A 15,574-nucleotide genomic window follows, 5' to 3' on the forward strand; every position below is an offset into this window, starting at 1 on the left:
TGGGGGAAGGCCTGCCGCAGATGGATTTGCATATGGTGATGTCATCCAAGCAGTGGGTCAAAGTTTACTTCAACCCTTGTCTGCATATCAAAAGAGAAAAGGGGCGTGCAGGGCATGGCGGCCTTTTGCGGCGCTTGGCTGACCCCTAGTTTGCATTAAACACCTCCACCCTCCTTCGGTGTGGGGCTCATGTTGGCTATGCCCCAGCCCCTGAAGCATTTAAGCTGATTTCTTGCAGCAGCTGGGCACTGTAACAGCTCCAGAGCTGCTCTGTAAGGCAAGTAAAAGGGTATGGGCCCTGCAGCACTACCTGTAGTTTGCATTGTGCGTTGGAAGGCACAAAGTAAGCAGACGGGAGAAGTCAGGATAGTGCACAAGGGCATAGAAGGGAGCGGCTCAAGAAAAGAGAAGTGGAAACAGACAGCAAACTAGGCTGGAGAGAGACCTGAGACAAAGAGATCTGAATTATACGAGAGCCGACCAGGTGAAACACAAATTATGCAGTCAAGTGTCCCACATTTGGGGAAATCGCAGGGGCAGCACACCCAGAGTGCAATGGGTGAGACTTGCCCTGGGAGAATCAACTTCATGATCATAGTATCTCACCTGGCAGGTAAGTAGGAGTTGGGCTAGAGCTGGGGAGGGTCGCTGCTCGAGCAGCCCCCTGTCAAGTGAAGGAGATCCAACTGAGGCAGCACAAGTTAACTCTCGAAAGAAGAACAAGGCTAGAGGAAGATCTGAGACAAAGAAATCTGACTTTTACCAGAGCTGACCAGAGGAAAGCACAAACACAGTCCCTCACTACCACAAATAATGCAGTCGAGTTTCCCACATTTGGGGAAATCACAGGGGTCAGCATACCCAGAATGCAATGAATGCACCTAACCCTGGGAGAACAATCTTCATGACCATGGTATCTCCTATGCAAAATAAGTATGATTTGGGATAGTGCTGGGGAGGGCCGCTGCTCAGGCAACATTGGAAGTGAACAAGCCCGCAGGACGGGTGAAACGCGTTTTCCAGCATGACCTACCCCATGTCAGCGTTACCTACCACAGCATTCCAATACTAATCACCATAATAGGAACCGAGGACCTGGGGAGTACATCTTGCATTTTTGCAACCTAGTGACTGTCCCAGGGACCTGGGCAGGGACCGGTACCCTTTTGTGTTTTTGTCGTTTTTCCTGTCTTTTGTTTCCTTTTTTTCTTTTGGTTTTTTCTCCATTGTTTTTTCTCCTTTTGAGTCTATACAGCAGTTGCCATTTTTCTTCACCCCAATTAGGGCATCCCAGGGATTTGGGCAGTGACTGTTATTTCCAACAACTTTCTACCAATTCATTGTCACAGCATTATAATTACTATTACAAATATCAATGTCACTTTATAACCTTCTTTTTATGTAGCCAATTAATTAACTCTTTTCTAACTACAAAGTATCAGCAGGGGTCTGTCTACCCCCCTTACCTGGTATACTGTTAACAGGAGTATTTTTGTACATACTCTAAATTGTGAGATATTCTAAACATCCTTATACCATATTGTATGGTCCAGAGATCTAGGCAGGATTATTACATCAATATCTTTCTTGAACAATATAATATTTATGCTGTAAGCTATACATATGGTTGTTTTTGACTCTGCTCTTATACCTAGCTGACATTCGACTCAACCTCTAATCAGCTTTCCCTTCTTCCCTTTTTCTTCTCTTTTCTTTTCCTTTCTCCCCTTTTTCTTCCCTACTGTATATATCTACGGACTCTCATCCATGATCCACAGGTTACCCTGTGCCTAACATAGACAGCAGATCCGCCCCGTTTTCTGTTTCTCTTTTATACCTTCCTTAGGTGCACTCTCATTGGTGAGTCGGCTATAGCAGGCCCTAGAAATTACTACCATACCCCACCGATAGAGCCCGATCTCGTCCGATCTTGGAAGCTAAACGGTGGTGGGCTGGGTCAGTATCTGAGAGGGTGACCCCCAGAGAATACTCAGTGTTGTAATTCGTGACCTCCTCGACTCCTAGCCAACAGCAGGATCACCATATTCTCCCTGAATCATTTCTCTTATTTTATTCTTCTGATCTGTGTTGTTTCCTCTAAGTACCGTCTCCCCCCATTCCTAATAGATCCCAATTGGTCAATACCAATTGGGATCCATATCTTTCGACATCAATTTGGTTCAATGCCTCTTGGAGGTCTCATTAATACAAGCTCAGCTTGTGCTGGTGGGATAGGATCAGGATGTAGAACCTGAGTGTCTACATCCCTCCTGAAGTCTACTAAAATAGACTAACCAGAACATTTCCAATTTCCTAACAGTGCTTGCATTTTCCTAATTTTAGGGATTGTGCTGATTATATAAGTGTGGATCTTTTCTTAGAGTAATGAGTTAATAAAAGTTATGTTTTAATACTTTCATACTAACTAACATAAACAAGAGTGCACCCACACAAGAGTCTTCTGTAAATCTCTTTCCTTTTACCAGAGCTGACCAGAGGAAAGCACAAACACAGTCCCCCACTACCACAAATAATGCAGTCGAGTTTCCCACATTTGGGGAAATCACAGGGGTCAGCATACCCAGAATGCAATGAATGAACCTCACCCTGGGAGAACAATCTTCATGACCATGGTATCTCCTATGCAAAATAAGTATGATTTGGGATAGGGCTGGGGAGGGCCGCTGCTCAGGCACATCTCTGTCAAGTAAAGGAGATTCAACTGAGGCAGCACAAGGGAACTCTCATCTGGGGACAACAACTGCAGGGAGAACACATATTTTCAGATGAATATGGGAGGGCAGAAGGCTGCCTAATACTGAAGCACCCCCAAACAACAAACCAAATGCAACAACTAGTACAAGCATTCCTGGGGGAAGGTCTGCAGAAGACGGATTTGCATACGGTGATGTCATCCAAGCAGTGGGCCAAAGTTGGCTGGAACCCTCATCTGCATATGAAAAGAGAAAAGGGGTATGCAGGGCATGGCGGCCTTTTGCGGCGCTTGGATGACCCTTAGTTCGCATTAAACACCCCCACCCTCCTTCGGTGTGGGGCTCATGTTGGCCATGCCCCAGCCCCTGAAGCATTCAAGCTGATTTCTTGCAGCAGCTTGGCACTGTAACAGCTCCAGAGCTGCTCTGTAAGGCAAGTAAAAGGGTGTGGGCCCTGCAGCACTACCTGTAGTTTGCATTGTGCATTGTAAGGTACAAAGTAAGCGGATGGGAGGAGAAGTCAGGATAGTGCACAAGGGTATAGAAGGGAGGGGCTCAAGAAAAAAGAAGTGGAAACAGACAGCAAACTAGGCTGGAGAGAGACCTGAGACAAAGAGATCTGAATTATATGAGAACCGACCAGGGGAAACACAAATTATGCAGTCAAGTTTCCCATATTTGGGGAAATCGCAGGGGCAGCACACCCAGAGTGCAATGGGTGAGCCTTGCCCTGGGAGAAGCAACTTCATGATCATAGTATCTCACCTGGCAGGTAAGTAGGAGTTGGGCTAGAGCTGGGGAGGGTCGCTGCTCGGGCACCCCCCTGTCAAGAGAAGGAGATCCAACTGAGGCAGCACAAGGGAACTCTCGAAAGAAGAACAAGGCTAGAGGAAGATCTGAAACAAAGAAATCTGACTTTTACCAGAGCTGACCAGAGGAAAGCACAAACACAGGCCCCCACTACCACAAATAATGCAGTCAAGTTTCCCACATTTGGGGAAATCACAGGGGTCAGCATACCCAGAATGCAATGAATGAACCTAACCCTGGGAGAACAATCTTCATGACCATGGTATCTCCTATGCAAAATAAGTATGATTTGGGATAGGGCTGGGGAGGGCCGCTGCTCAGGCACATCTCTGTCAAGTAAAGGAGATTCAACTGAGGCAGCACAAGGGAACTCTCACCTGGGGACAACAACTGCAGGGAAAACACATATTTTCAGATGAACATGGGAGGGCAGAAGGCTGCCTAATACTGAAGCACCCCCAAACAACAAACCAAATGCAACAACTAGTGCAAGCATTCCTGGGGGAAGGCCTGCCCCAGATGGATTTGCATATGGTGATGTCATCCAAGCAGTTGGTCAAAGTTGGCTTCAACCCTCGTCTGCATATGAAAAGAGAAAAGGGGCGTGCATGGCATGGCGGCCTTTTGCGGAGCTTGGCTGACCCCTAGTTTGCATTGAACACCTCCACCCTCCTTCGGTGTGGGGCTCATGTTGGCTATGCCCCAGCCCCTGAAGCATTCAAGCTGATTTCTTGCTGCAGCTGGGCACTGTAACAGCTCCAGAGCTGCTCTGTAAGGCAAGTAAAAGGGTGTGGGCCCTGCAGCACTACCTGTAGTTCGCATTGTGCGTTGGAAGGCACAAAGTAAGCAGACGGGAGAAGTCAGGATAGTGCACAAGGGCATAGAAGGGAGCGGCTCAAGAAAAGAGAAGTGGAAACAGACAGCAAACTAGGCTGGAGAGAGACCTGAGACAAAGAGATCTGAATTATACGAGAGCCGACCAGAGGAAACACAAATTATGCAGTCAAGTGTCCCACATTTGGGGAAATCGTAGGAGCAGCACACCCAGAGTGCAATGGGTGAGCCTTGCCCTGGGAGAAGCACCTTCATAATCATAGTATCTCACCTGGCAGGTAAGTAGGAGCTGGGCTAGAGCTGGGGAGGGTCGCTGCTCGGGTACCCCCCTGTCAAGTGAAGGAGATCCAACTGAGGCAGCACAAGGGAACTCTCGAAAGAAGAACAAGGCTAGAGGAAGATCTGAGACAAAGAAATCTGACTTTTACCAGAGCTGACCAGAGGAAAGCACAAACACAGTCCCCCACTACCACAGATAATGCAGTTGAGTTTCCCACATTTGGGGAAATCACAGGGGTCAGCATACCCAGAATGCAATGAATGAACCTAACCCTGGGAGAACAATCTTCATGACCATGGTATCTCCTATGCGAAATAAGTATGATTTGGGATAGGGCTGGGGAGGGCCGCTGCTCAGGCACATCTCTGTCAAGTAAAGGAGATTCAACTGAGGCAGCACAAGGGAACTCTCATCTGGGGACAACAACTGCAGGGAGAACACATATTTTCAGATGAACATGGGAGGGCAGAAGGCTGCCTAATACTGAAGCACCCCCAAACAACAAACCAAATTCAACAACTAGTACAAGCATTCCTGGGGGAAGGTCTGCAGAAGACGGATTTGCATACGGTGATGTCATCCAAGCAGTGGGCCAAAGTTGGCTGGAACCCTCATCTGCATATGAAAAGAGAAAAGGGGTATGCAGGGCATGGCGGCCTTTTGCGGCGCTTGGATGACCCTTAGTTCGCATTAAACACCCCCACCCTCCTTCGGTGTGGGGCTCATGTTGTCCATGCCCCAGCCCCTGAAGCATTCAAGCTGATTTCTTGCAGCAGCTGGGCACTGTAACAGCTCCAGAGCTGCTCTGTAAGGCAAGTAAAAGGGTGTGGGCCCTGCAGCACTACCTGTAGTTTGCATTGTGCATTGGAAGGCACAAAGTAAGCAGACGGGAGGAGAAGTCAGGATAGTGCACAAGGGTATAAAAGGGAGGGGCTCAAGAAAAAAGAAGTGGAAACAGACAGCAAACTAGGCTGGAGAGAGACCTGAGACAAAGAGATCTGAATTATACGAGAGCCGACCAGGTGAAACACAAATTATGCAGTCAAGTGTCCCACATTTGGGGAAATCGCAGGGGCAGCACACCCAGAGTGCAATGGGTGAGCCTTGCCCTGGGAGAAGCAACTTCATGATCATAGTATCTCACCTGGCAGGTAAGTAGGAGTTGGGCTAGAGCTGGGGAGGGTCGCTGCTCGAGCAGCCTCCTGTCAAGTGAAGGAGATCCAACTGAGGCAGCACAAGGGAACTCTCGAAAGAAGAACAAGGCTAGAGAAAGAGCTGAGACAAAGAAATCTGACTTTTACCAGAGCTGACCAGAGGAAAGCACAAACACAGTCCCCCACTATCACAAATAATGCAGTTGAGTTTCCCACATTTGGGGAAATCACAGGGGTCAGCATACCCAGAATGCAATGAATGAACCTAACCCTGGGAGAACAATCTTCATGACCATGGTATCTCCTATGCAAAATAAGTATGATTTGGGATAGGGCTGGGGAGGGCCGCTGCTCAGGCACATCTCTGTCAAGTAAAGGAGATTCAACTGAGGCAGCACAAGGGAACTCTCATCTGGGGACAACAACTGCAGGGAGAACACATATTTTCAGATGAACATGGGAAGGCAGAAGGCTGCCTAATACTGAAGCACCCCCAAACAACAAACCAAATGCAACAACTAGTGCAAGCATTCCTGGGGGAAGGCCTGCCGCAGATGGATTTGCATATGGTGATGTCATCCAAGCAGTGGGTCAAAGTTGGCTTCAACCCTCGTCTGCATATGAAAAGAGAAAAGGGTTATGCAGGGCATGGCGGCCTTTTGCGGCGCTTGGCTGACCCCTAGTTTGCATTAAACACCTCCACCCTCCTTTGGTGTGGGGCTCATGTTGGCTATGCCCCAGCCCCTGAAGCATTCAAGCTGATTTCTTGCAGCAGCTGGGCACTGTAACAGCTCCAGAGCTGCTCTGTAAGGCAAGTAAAAGGGTGTGGGCCCTGCAGCACTACCTGTAGTTTGCATTGTGCGTTGGAAGGCACAAAGTAAGCAGACGGGAGAAGTCAGGATAGTGCGCAAGGGCATAGAAGGGAGCGGCTCAAGAAAAGAGAAGTGGAAACAGACAGCAAACTATTATCCAAGTACGGGATAATTGTGACTCCTTGCTTGCGAAGGAGAACCATCATTTCCGCCATCACCCTGGTGAAAATCCTCGGAGCCGTGGACAGACCAAATGGCAACGTCTGAAATTAGTAATGACAATCCTGAATTGCAAACCTCAGGTAGCTTGATGCAGTGGCTAAATGGGAACATGTAAGTAGGCATCCTTTAAGTTTACCAAAACCATGAAATCTCCTTCCTCCGGACTGGAGATCACTACCGTGAGAGATTCCATCTTGAAATTGAATTTCTTTAGGTAGAAATTGAGGGATTTCAGATTTCAGATTGGTCTGACTGAGCCGTCCGGCTTCGGGACCACGAAGTGGCTTGAATAAAAACCTTCTCCCTGCTGTCTAAGGCTGATTTGAACAATCGGTGAGGGGGAACGTCTTGAAACCCCAGTTTGTACCCTTGGGACACTATTTATAAAACCCACGAGTCCAGGTCCGAATGAATCCAGAACTGACTGAAGAGTTTTAGACGTGCCCCCACTGGTGCGGGCTCCTGCAAGAAAGCCCTAGCGTCATGCAGTCGATTTGGCAGAAGCAGAGGAGAATCTCTGCTCCTGCAATCTTGAAGAGGCTACAGACCTCTTCCCTCTTCTCCTTCCTCTACCTGCAAAGAAAGGGGAATCTTAACTTCTTGCATATCTATTGGGCCGAAATGACTGCATCAGATAATGATGCGTCTTTATCCGTTGAGAGGGGACATAGTGCAAGAAGGTTGACTTACCTGCGGGAGCTGCCGAGATCAAATTAACTAGGCCGTCGGCAAACAAGGCTTCACCTTCATAGGGAAGAGACTCCCTTTCTTCTTGGAGTCAGTATCAGCATTTCCTTGGTGAATCCAGATATACAGGGAATGGGGGGAAGGGGATGTGTTCTGCACCAGCTATTAAATTCTAAATATTTGTATGAAGAGGCCCCAATAAATGTCCATCAGTTATATTAAATATTAATTGTAGGATGTTCGGGGGTGCTACCAGAGACAAGTAATGTTATGCAGGAAAGGAGAAGAGAAAAGAATGTCTCTTTTGCTGGCGCACAAATGATGATTTAAAAATTTACTTTTAATAAATTCGTTAAAATTGTCTAAACACGAAATAAAGTACAATAAGTTTGTATAATGTAATTACCATATATAATAAATGGAAATACATTTATTAATATCAAGGTTCGCTACCTGTGTTGTGTCTTTATTATTGATCCAAATTGACTTTATCAATTAGTCTGATACTGAATTACTGGACACTATGTAATATTAGTTGAATGTATATTAGTAATTCACTTGACAAATGTCAGAACCTGGCAATAGTTCTACATATCATACACTTACAGCACTCTTTCCACAATATTTTCCCTTTATTCCAGATCAAATGGTATAATCCCCCACAGTAATTATTCCTGTTGTAGTATAGTACAGTATGGTTGCTGGGGACGTCTTTAATGAAAAGAGAGGGAACATCTAATGTGTCTTCTTATGGGTAAAATACTTGCAAGCTAAGTGCTATGAATAGCATCAGCATGTAGATAAATGCTGAGTGTTAGGTGAGTAATGCAGATAAATAGGGATATCTAATAATTCTATAGAATAGTGGGTGAATTATTAGATATCCCTATTTATCTGCACCTCTAAGCACACTATTTGACTGTCCACACCCTGCTGTGCCTATTACCCATCTCCTCCACCACCCTCAACACTGACCCACACATCATTCACCCACAAAGATACAATAAAGGTAGTTTGCATAAATTAGCTAAATGAAATGGATTTAACCAATTTATCTAAATGACCATTTTTGGATGTTTTCCAGTGTTTGGGAGCAAATGGTCAATTGTCATTTGCTGCCACATATTAGCATAATTTTGTTTCAACTAGAAAAAAAAATTGGACAGATAATCTAAGTGTGGATCCAGTTTAATGCTGATTTCAGAGCCAACTATAGACTTGATTGAGGTACTGTGTCCCCGGTACCAAATACCAATTAAAATAATATTGTGAGGTGTGAGGTGTTCAAAAAAGACTGAAAATGAGTGGAAATTATGGTTATTGAGGTTAATAATACTATGGGATCAAAATGACCCCCAAATTCTATGATTTAAGCTGTTTTTTAGGGTTTTTTGAAAAAAACACCCGAATCCAAAACACACCCGAATCCGACAAAAAAATTTCGGTGAGGTTTTGCCAAAACGCGTCCGAACCCAAAACACGGCCGCGGTACCGAACCCAAAACCCGAAAAATTTCCGGTGCACATCACTACTTAATTAGAACTTCGGTCAATGTGAATTAATTATTGGACTCAACCATGGTTATCCTTAAAACCCAGGGGTCTATTTAAGATCGATCTTAATCGATGTTGGGCTTCCAGGTTGAAAAAAACACACATTTACTAACATTTTAAAATTTATATAAAAAATCATCTGTTCGTAAATGCAGTGCACATGGTTTTGCCCAACTGCTAACAAAATTCCTGCTGCGATCAACTTGGAATTACCCCCATCGATTGATGTTTTCACACTGCTCGTTCCAACCCCAAAAACTATGAAGAGGATGGGGGCATATACGCAGGGTCCATCCTGTGCATGTGCCTACATTTTCTCCGGGTGCCCCGCAGAAAATGCGAATGCCTCTGCCTGTCAATCAATAGAGGGCGTACCTTCGCAGGTATATCGCGATCATGAGCCATGTCTCCCATTTTTGTCATTATAGGTGCTCTGTGAGCTGCTGACCATACCCCAGCCCCTCTGTCTCCCGTGAATAGACATTGGGGCTTATTCAGACCAGATAGCTTCAATTTATTTTCACCCAGCGGGCAATCAGGTCTGCACTGCACATGCGTATGCGCCACAATGCGTAGGTGCGACGGTCCGGAGATCACAAGAAGATTGACAAGAAGAGGGTGTTTGTGTGGGTGGCAACTGAATGTTTCTAGGGAGTGTCCGGAAAAACACTGGAGGGACCCGGCGTTTTGTGGGAGGATTTGTGACGTCACCTCAATGGCTGAGTAAGTGCTGAGCTGTGCAGCTCTTGTGCACATGTGATCACACACCTGCACAGCAAATTTTCCCTTCCGCTGTAGGCGGCAACCACCTGATCACAGGGATGCAAAAAACACACCCTAGCGATCAGGTCTGAATTACCCACAATGTGCATATTTGCAGAGCAACAAGCTACAGGGAGCCTTCCACCCCCCCCCCTTCCCCATGACTATGGGACACTGGGGGGGGGGGGGGGTTATTTGGGTTAGCTGGACATTCCCAAAAAAAGTGACTGTCCTGCAAAAATTGGGTTAGTTGGGAGGTATGTGCAAATACATTTATTGTTTTGCATGCAGGGTAAATACTGGCTTCTTTGACATTTAGCCACAAATGCTGCACAGTTGAATTACAGTATTACACTGCAATTAACAGTTATGCTAGGACATTCCTTCTCCCAAAATCTACCTCTCTCTGCATGTTACATCTGTCCCACAGTGGCGTGCGGTGAGGTCAGTGGCTAGTGAGGCACTACAGCCATAATGTCCGCCGAATCCTGCCGATGACCCTTAGCCAATGCCCGCTACTGCCTCTGAGCCGATACCCACTGCCACCGCCAATGGCTTACAAACTCTCCCACAATCAACTGACCCAGCCCTCCACCACTAATTTCTATATCAGTCCGATGCCGCCAATGCCCGCTGCCTGCCTGCTCATTGTTCTTGTGATATATTATACATTTTTAAAGAAAAAAAATGAGTGTTTGGGACTGGGAAGGGTGAGGGAGGAGGACATGAATGCAATTTTGTTGTCCAGGGCTTCCATTAACTTAAAGGAGAAGGGTCTGAATGGGTTAAAAAAAAATGTGTGAGGTCCCCCCTCCTTAGTATAACCAGCCTCTTTGAGCCGGTCCTGGTTATTTAAATACTGGGGGAAAAATTGGACAGAGGTTCCCCGTATTTAGACAACCAGCACCGGGCTCTTAGACGGGTCCTGGTTCCAAAAAATACGTGGGACAAAAGATGTAGGGGTCCCCCATATTTTTTAAACCAGCACCGGGCTCCACTAGCCAGAGAGATAATGCCACAGCCAGGGGACACTTTTATGTAGGTCCCTGCGGCCCTGGCATTACCCCTCCAACTAGTCACCCCTTGCCGGGGTTCCCTGGAGGAGTGGGGATCCCTTAAATCAAGAGGTTCCTCCCCTCGAGGCACCCAAGGGCCAGGGGTGAAGCCCGAGGCTGTCCCCAGCACCCCTGTGTGGTGGGTGCCGGGCTGATAGCCATATGTGTAAAAAAAGAATATTGTTTTTTTGTTGTGGAACTACAAGGCCCAGCAAGCCTCCCCCACTTGCTGGTACTTGGAGAACCTCAAGTACCAGCAGGCGGGGAAATAACGGGCTCGCTGGTACCTGTAGTTCTACAACAACAAAAAATACCCAAATAAAAACACAAACACACACACCGTGACAGTAAAATTATTGAGACAGGCTGTAGCATGTGGATGCATGTAACCCTATAAAAGTGATGGATTGGGTGACTATTACAATACCCACTGTTGCTGTCTGAAAAATGATGGATATATAGATTGCTCTGCCGAGATATGTTTTTTTTCTAAAATGCACCACAGGTATGGATGGATAGTATACTTGACGACACAGAGGTAGGTAGAGCAGTTGCCTACTGTACCGTACTGCTATATAATATATTATTTATTATTATTATCCTTTATTTATATGGCGCCACAAGGGTTCCGCAGCACCAAATTACAGAGTACATAAACAAATAATGAAACAGGAAAACAGCAACTTACAGTTGATGACAATATAGGACAAGTACAGGGTAAATAAACATAGCTACATCAGCAGATGACACTGGAATAAGTATCAGGTGGCAGAAGACTGCTGGATTTGGTGCAGCTGAAGATTATTAAAGTAAGAAAAGAGTAAGCACATGAGGGAAGAGGGCCCTGCTCATGAGAGCTTACATTCTAAAGGGGAGGGGTAGACAGACAGGGGTGAGACAGATGGGGTACATAGAGAGCGTGGAACAGAGGTTTAGGATGAGATTTGGCTGGGTTTGGTGAAGAAGTGGGTCTTGAGAGCCCATTTGAAGTTTTGTAGAGAGGTGGAGAGTCTGAGGGGGAGAGGTAGGGAATTCCAGAGAAGTGGTGCAGCACGTGAAAAATCTTGGAGGTAGGAGTGGGAGGAAGTAATCCGTAGGCAGGAGAGTCGGCGTGCATTAGCAGAGCGAAGAGGACGGGTGGGAGTGTAAAGCGAGATAAGATCAGAGATGTAGATGGGAGAGGAGTGGGTGAGGGTTTTGTAAGCAAGTGTGAGAAGCTTGAAATGGATTCTGAAAGGGAAGGGGAGCCAGTGAAGGACTAGTAAGAGAGGAGAGGTGGACGTAGTGCATTTGGTGAGGAAAATTAGCCGGGCAGCAGCATTGAGGATAGATTGGAGTGGAGAGAGGTATTTGTCAGGAATGCCAGTCAGGAGGAGATTACAGTAGTCCAGTCTGGAGATGACCAGTGAGTGGATAAGAGTCTTAGTAGCATCCTGGGTCAGAAAGGGTCTGATCCTGGAAATATTTTTTAGATGAAAACGGCAGGTTTGTGAGAGGTGCTGAATGTGTGGTTTGAAGGAGAGGGAGGAGTCAAGGATTACTCCAAGACAGCGCACTTGGGGGGTAGAGGAGATAGTAGTGCCATCAATAGATAATGAGATTGTAGGAGGTGAGGTTATGCGGGAGGGAGGGAAGATGATCAGCTCGGTCTTAGACATGTTAAGTTTAAGAAAGCGCTGGGACATCCAGGAAGAGATAGCAGAGAGACAGTTGGAGATACGAGTGAGGAGAGTAGGGGAGAGGTCTGGAGAGGAAAGATAGATTTGAGTGTCATCAGCATAGAGATGATATTGGAAACCAAAAGAACTAATGAGCTTACCTAGTGAGGACGTATAGAGAGAGAAGAGGACCAAGGACAGAACCTTGGGGTACCCCTACAGTTAGTGGAAGTGAGGGGGAGGTGGAGTCATGAGAGGAGACAGAGAATGAATGGTCAGAAAGGTAGGACGACAACCAAGAGAGGGCAGTGTTACGCAGACCAATGGAGTGAAGGATTTGCAGTAGGAGAGGATGGTCCACAGTGTCAAAAGCAGCAAAGAGATCAAGTAGAATAAGTAGAGAGTAGTGTCCCTTAGATTTAGCAGCATGGAGGTCATTGCATACTTTTGTAAGGGCAGTTTCAGTGGAGTGGAGAGGACGGAAGCCAGACTGGAATGGGTCAAGCAGTGAGTGTGAGGAAAGAAAGGAAGTAAGGCGGTTGTAGACAATACGCTCAAGGAGTTTTGAGGCAAAAGGGAGAAGAGAGATGGGTCGGTAGTTAAAGAGAGAGTTTGGATCAAGGGTAGGTTTTTTAAGAATAGGAGAGATGAGAGCGTGCTTGAAGGCAGAGGGGACAGTGCCTGATGAGAGGGAGAGATTGAGAAGGTGGGAAAGATGGGAACAAGCAGAAGAAGAGATGTGGCAGAGGAGGCGGGAGGGGATAGGGTCAAGTGGGGAGGTGGTGAGGGGACAGGAACGAATGAGGGCCATGACTTCCTCTCCAGATGCATGGGAGAAAGATGACAGAGTTGGTGCGAGGGATGGGGAGGGTTGGTAAGGGATGGGAGAAGGCTGGTTACTGATAGTCTGGTGTGATGTGATGTCCTGACGTATGGAGTCAATTTTGGATGTGAAGTAAGTGGCAAAGTCAAGAGCAGAGAGTGAGGAAGGGAGATGAGGTGGAGGTGGGCAGAGGAGTGAGTTGAGAGTGGCAAAGAGGCGCCGGGGGTTGGAAGACTGGGAGGAGATGAGGTTCTTGAAGTATGACTGTTTAGCAAGAGAAAGGGCAGCACTGAAGGATGAGAGCATAAGTTTGAAATGGAGGAAGTCTGCCTTAGAGCGTGATTTCCTCCAGTGTCGCTCAGCAGTACGTGAGCATTTTTGCAGATATCTGGTGCATTTGGTGTGCCAGGGTTGAGGTGTTAATTTGCGAGGGTGAACAGTGGTTGGTGGAGCAACAGAGTCAAGAGCAGAAGTAAGGGAAGCATTGTATGTGGAAGTGGCTTGTTCAGGGCATGAGAGAGAGAGAGAATAGGAGAGAGAAGTGAGTCAAACAGGGAGGAAAGGAATGTGGTGTCAATAGCTTCAATGTTACGCTTAGTGATGGTAGCCTTAGGAGGTTGAGATGGGGAAGTCGAGAGAGATAGGTTGAAGGAGAGCAGGTGGTGGTCAGAGAGGGGAAATGGGGAGTTGGAAAAATCAGAAATATCACAGCGGTGAGTGAAGACCAGATCCAGTGAGCTCCCATTCACATGGGAGGGTGAGGAGGTCCACTTGGAGAGACCAAGTGAAGAGGTGAGGTTAAGGAGTTTAGAGGCAGGGGATTGTGTGGGGATGTCAATAGGGATGTTGAAATCGCCTAGGATAATGGTGGGAATGTCAGAAGAGAGGAAGTGAGGAAGCCAGGAAGCAAAGTTGTCGATGAATTTGGAAGCAGTGCCAGGGGGGGCGGTAAATGACAGCTACTCTAAGATGGACTGGTTGGAAGAGACATATGGAGTGGACCTCAAATGTAGATAATATAAGGGATGGTTCTGGTGGTATGAGTTGGTAGGAGTAACTAGAAGGTAAAAGGACCCCAACACCACCCCCATGGCGACCCCCAGGTCGGGGGGTGTGTGTGAATGTAAGGCCCCCAGCAGAGAGAGCAGCAGCAGAAGTAGTGTCAGAGGGCGTAATCCAAGTTTCAGTAATGGCTAGTAGGTGTAGGGAGTTGGAAATGAAAAGGTCAGTTTGTTACAAACGGATCTGGCATTCCAGAGGGCACAGGATAGGGGGTATGAGTTTGTGGGAGAGATGTGAATTAGATTTTCAGGGTTGCTGTAGCGATGAGGTGGGATTAACTTTGAGGGCAGGGATGAGAGAGTAGTGATGGTACGGGTGCCTGAGATAGGAGGGGAAACTGCAGGAGGTGGGCAGGGAGGGAGGTCAGTGTGATGTGGATGGGGTGTGAGGAGGTGACAGGGAAGGGAGAGAGGGAGCAGGGCTGAGTTGTGGGGTAGCAGGACCATGGGGCAGAGGTGAATGAAAGTGGGGTAACAGGAAAGGTGGGGGAAGGAAACAGAGGGATGGAGGGGAGACAGAGGAGGAGGTGGAGGAGACTAGGGGGGAAGGATAAAGATACATTATTAGGTAGACACTGAGTGATGTGGGGAGTATAAGAAAGCATTCACATAGTGTTAAGTAGGTAAATAGGTTGAGGGAAAGTGGAAGTAGGAGAGGAGACTGTAAGGGAATCCGAGCAGAAGAATTGTAGAAATGCAGGTGAGAAAAGCAGTGTAGGCTCAAGGGGTGTAGATTTAGTATGAAATGAGTCAAAAGCGTAGATAAAGTGGGTGCAGAAATGTATTTGGAGTGTAAGAAATGAAAGGATTGTGAGAGGTTTAAGAAGCAATGGTAATTATGTTAGATGTTTTAAGTGTTTGCAGGTAAAATTGCATTGGTGCAGCTGTGCTTAAAAAACAAAATTACAATAATACAGATACAGGCATTTGTAGGTGAAATGGATGGTTTATGAAATGTCCAAGTAAGGTAGTTCTGTGCTATGTAATCAGATGCAACAATCAGGAGGTGAGTGATCTGAGGAGTAAGTGACTCACATTTGTTATTAGTTCTTCAGTTTTCTTTGTTTTGTTAGATTGGTGTGCTTCTGTTTTCCTTCTTTTTTCACTTCGATTGAACGCTAATTGAACACTGCTGTTATGTGTCAATTT

At 46.6% G+C, this 15,574-nt stretch overlaps 9 non-coding genes and 1 pseudogene across 9 annotated transcripts; 1 reads left to right on the forward strand and 9 right to left on the reverse strand.

The window, feature by feature from the left end:
* Positions 1 to 458: 458 nt before the first annotated feature.
* LOC134985791 (U1 spliceosomal RNA) lies at positions 459 to 621 on the reverse strand. The gene has a single exon (XR_010191945.1). It is a non-coding gene; the product is annotated as a U1 spliceosomal RNA (small nuclear RNA).
* Positions 622 to 773: 152 nt separating this feature from the next.
* LOC134985663 (U1 spliceosomal RNA) lies at positions 774 to 937 on the reverse strand. Its single transcript, XR_010191835.1, has one exon. It is a non-coding gene; the product is annotated as a U1 spliceosomal RNA (small nuclear RNA).
* Positions 938 to 1,886: 949 nt separating this feature from the next.
* LOC134985635 (5S ribosomal RNA) lies at positions 1,887 to 2,005 on the forward strand (annotated as a pseudogene).
* A 488-nt stretch (positions 2,006 to 2,493) lies between these two features.
* Positions 2,494 to 2,657, reverse strand: LOC134985851 (U1 spliceosomal RNA). Its single transcript, XR_010191995.1, has one exon. It is a non-coding gene; the product is annotated as a U1 spliceosomal RNA (small nuclear RNA).
* Positions 2,658 to 3,331: 674 nt separating this feature from the next.
* On the reverse strand, positions 3,332 to 3,494 carry LOC134985756 (U1 spliceosomal RNA). Its single transcript, XR_010191915.1, has one exon. It is a non-coding gene; the product is annotated as a U1 spliceosomal RNA (small nuclear RNA).
* A 152-nt stretch (positions 3,495 to 3,646) lies between these two features.
* Positions 3,647 to 3,810, reverse strand: LOC134985680 (U1 spliceosomal RNA). The gene has a single exon (XR_010191850.1). It is a non-coding gene; the product is annotated as a U1 spliceosomal RNA (small nuclear RNA).
* Positions 3,811 to 4,481: 671 nt separating this feature from the next.
* Positions 4,482 to 4,644, reverse strand: LOC134985754 (U1 spliceosomal RNA). Its single transcript, XR_010191913.1, has one exon. It is a non-coding gene; the product is annotated as a U1 spliceosomal RNA (small nuclear RNA).
* Positions 4,645 to 4,796: 152 nt separating this feature from the next.
* On the reverse strand, positions 4,797 to 4,960 carry LOC134985662 (U1 spliceosomal RNA). Its single transcript, XR_010191834.1, has one exon. It is a non-coding gene; the product is annotated as a U1 spliceosomal RNA (small nuclear RNA).
* A 674-nt stretch (positions 4,961 to 5,634) lies between these two features.
* LOC134985763 (U1 spliceosomal RNA) lies at positions 5,635 to 5,797 on the reverse strand. The gene has a single exon (XR_010191922.1). It is a non-coding gene; the product is annotated as a U1 spliceosomal RNA (small nuclear RNA).
* A 152-nt stretch (positions 5,798 to 5,949) lies between these two features.
* On the reverse strand, positions 5,950 to 6,113 carry LOC134985864 (U1 spliceosomal RNA). The gene has a single exon (XR_010192006.1). It is a non-coding gene; the product is annotated as a U1 spliceosomal RNA (small nuclear RNA).
* Between the last annotated feature and the right edge of the window lie 9,461 nt (positions 6,114 to 15,574).

The sequence above is a fragment of the Pseudophryne corroboree genome (genome assembly GCF_028390025.1).
Source record: "Pseudophryne corroboree isolate aPseCor3 chromosome 7 unlocalized genomic scaffold, aPseCor3.hap2 SUPER_7_unloc_1, whole genome shotgun sequence".
Classification (NCBI taxonomy): Eukaryota; Metazoa; Chordata; class Amphibia; order Anura; family Myobatrachidae; genus Pseudophryne; species Pseudophryne corroboree.